At 45.0% G+C, this 3,176-nt stretch overlaps 1 protein-coding gene across 2 annotated transcripts in view; it reads left to right on the top strand.

The window, feature by feature from the left end:
* The first annotated feature begins 204 nt into the window (after positions 1-204).
* LOC118330119 (cyclin-dependent kinase 17-like) overlaps positions 205-3,176 on the top strand; it is a 29,834-nt gene continuing 26,862 nt past the window's right edge. For both annotated transcript variants that reach the window (XM_035664545.1, XM_035664546.1), the window contains exon 1: positions 205-593. The gene's annotated coding sequence lies outside the window, so the exon portion shown is untranslated. The remainder of the gene's footprint in view (positions 594-3,176) is intronic.

The following is a 3,176-nucleotide window of genomic DNA, read 5'->3' on the forward strand; positions in this document are numbered from 1 at the left end:
TTTTTTATTTTTTTATTTTTTATATATATATATATATACACATATACACAGATATATAAACATATATGTATCTGTAGCACTACCGCATTTCCTCCACCAGGGGCCGCTGTGAGGCCGCACTGGCAGCCCCCTCTGTCCCCCGCAACACCGACCNNGACCGGTAGGTGGCGCTGTTTCTCCCTCCACTCCCCTCCCTCCCGCAACGTTTCGATGACACGGCTGTGCGGTGGCAGCAGGCAGAGGACACACTCAGATCAACCAGTAATCACCATCGTCTCTCTCACACTGCCATGGTTCTCTCAGACCGAAACAAGACCAGAAAAAGAAAAGAGAAACACACCGACGGCTCGTCCTCTCTCTCCCCGGGAGTGAAACTTTAAAGCCGTGAGAAGCCGCCGCCATGCTGCTGGACGCCGTATAAGCGACATTGAAAAGCAGAAAGTATAGGCAACCACCACACGGAAACCACAAAGAAGAAGCAGGTTTTTTTTTGTTGTTTTTTTTTTTTCACGCTCGGAGGGAAAGACGGCATCCGGCCTGAGAAGAAGCTCCGAGGTCGGGGACTCCGGTCGGAGCAACGCTCATCGTTTCTGGTGAGACTCCTCTTCTATGTGTTTGTGTCTTTTTTGTAGCGTAGTTTTCTGTGAATGTTTGAGCTGTATAACACCGGTTGTAGCCGCGCTGACACAAGAAACATTACACCATCCTGGGTTGACACAAAACGGAGCTTAAACAATGTTTACTTCACAGCCCCCCCCCTGCACCACCAACCATCCAACCAACAAACAAACAACAACCCCTTAGTCTGTGTGAATGCAGCCGCTTGTTGTGTGAGCTATTCAGCGGTAAATGGTCGCATTTAACTATGAAAACATACAAACTGGGAGGTTAACTGCAACCATGCAACGGTAAACTTAAGTTCAGAGTGGTTAATGCTTTATCGTGCCTCCTCCTCCTCCTCCTGCTCTCCTTTATGGTTGTACATTTGTTGATGAATGGCACAGAGCAACACTAACAGTCTGGTCTGGTTGGTTTGTCACTAAACTTGCATGAGGAGGTGGCTCTGCGTGTATCGTCTTGCATAGTTGCAACCAAAGCATTCCCTGACCCACATTTTTTTTTTTAGAGGTGTCCTGTCTTTCTGGTGCAGATTTGTTTTATTTATTTTTTCTTCTTCCTGAAACTACGTTAAGCCCACTAACCTGTACCAGCCTCTGAACTCACACACAGTCCAGTTTGAACAGCTTTAAGCCGTTTCAGCTGTTGTAGGGAGGCCAGGACAGGAGCCTGCTGCATGGTGGAGGGGTGGAGGGGGGGACGGCTTGACGAAACAGTGCTGCAGTTTCTAGGAATCTCACCCCAAGAGGGCAGCTTTTAATGAATTCCTGTACTTATGTCTTCTTCCTACAGGGAGGTAACCTGTGTATGTATATGTGTGTGTGTGTGTGTGTGTGTGTGTGAGAGAGATGAGTGTGAAGTTAGCAGGATGTTCAAAAAGGAAGACATCATTGTTCTGGAGGGGGGCAGGGATGCTCATGGCCAACTGCTGAGGAAGTTCATTTTGGTGTAAAGACACCCAGGAGCCCACGTTGGTTCCATATTTATTGCCACATTTATTGTTTGTGTGCTTCTTAAAGCCTTATTCAAAGTCTGCTGACGCTGGGCATGTGTGATAAAGGTTCAGATAAGTTCAAATATGCACCTCTGTTATGTTTTCGTATGTATAAAACGGACACTTTAATCATTTCTTTTGATAGGTTTTTTTTTATTATAGTTTGCTCAGAAACAGCAACAAAAAACCAAGAAAGTCTCCAACAATAACTTTAACTAATGATTATTTCCAGTGATCAATTAATCAGACAATTACTTTCTGTTAAATGTCTAAAAATACAGGAAAATGTCCATCAGAAGAACCTAAAGCTCATCTTACATTGTCTTGTTTTTGCCCCAAATATTCAGTTTTCTGTCACTAAGGACTAAGAAAACCTCCAAATTTACACATTTGAGAAGTTGGAACGGTTTCCGATTAATTTCTTTTGATCCACTTATCAATATATCAGCTAATCGTTTCATCTGCTGGTAACATAATATCCAATTTGTGAGATAGTAATCGCTGATATTTAACTAGCACCCTGCCTTCTATTCAAATAAAGAAAATAAAGTCTGTCACAGCGGGATGTTTTTGGATTTAGTGCCGATACTGAAACAATATTCTCTTAAATACTTTATTTTGAGGAAGATCTGTGTTTTTCTACTGACCAAACCACCAAACTTCTTAAACGTTGTTTAGCAGCCGAACAAAAACGTTGTTTAAATGCAGTTAAAAGATTTAAATCAGAGAAACCCTCTGACAAGTAAAGAAACAAGCATTTATTGTGAGCGTCAGTTCTTGCTGTGGTACGAAACCCATTCCTACTGTCACTGTTTACAGTTTACACTGTTTTGCTAAAGGCTGATTAAAGGAGCTGCTGTAGCACTTTCTCTCATTTCCTGTGAGCAGGTTTCAATTTGACAGCCACGAGCTGTTGAGCTTCCTTACACGATGTCGCGCATCATCCAGGAGCTCCGGGGAGGCGTGTCGGTTTGCGGCTGAAAGTACCTCGTGTGGAGCCTGGTACCTGCAGGAGGGCGGGGAGCTGTTTGGGCGCAGTGTGCCCGGTGCCCGTGTGTGTTGGTTTTGACATGGGGTCGTTCCCTTGGTGAAGGCTTTGGGGATGGCGGTGGCAGGGTAACCTGACCCGCTGTGAAACAGCTGTAGCCACGCGGTGCTGATCCCTGGAGTCCCAGTGCAGATCAGATGATGGTCCAGTATGTGTAGGGGTGTGTATGGGTGTGAGCGTACACGTTAATGGATGTGTTTTGGCCAGAAGTGAATTCTCTGCTTTTATATACACCGAATCCCCGAACTTCATAGACGTTATGGGTGGTTTTAATTCATTCTCTTAAGCTTTTGCTAATACAAGTGTGTTCTCTCTGAGTGTGTGAGCTCATGTTTAAGCGGCAGACCAAGACAGCTGGCTGAAGGTTAATGTGTCACCGCTCCCCGGGGAGCAGCTGCTATGTCACAGGCACCACTCCTATCTATAGATAGCCATGAATACAAACTCTTCCTCTTTTCTCTGCTGCATTAACACAAGAACTCCGGCAACGGCATGCAGCTCAGGCCTCTCGCATGC

The sequence above is a fragment of the Morone saxatilis genome, unplaced genomic scaffold (genome assembly GCF_004916995.1).
Source record: "Morone saxatilis isolate NCDOM2014 unplaced genomic scaffold, NCSU_SB_2.0 Contig2, whole genome shotgun sequence".
In the NCBI taxonomy this organism is placed as follows: Eukaryota; Metazoa; Chordata; class Actinopteri; family Moronidae; genus Morone; species Morone saxatilis.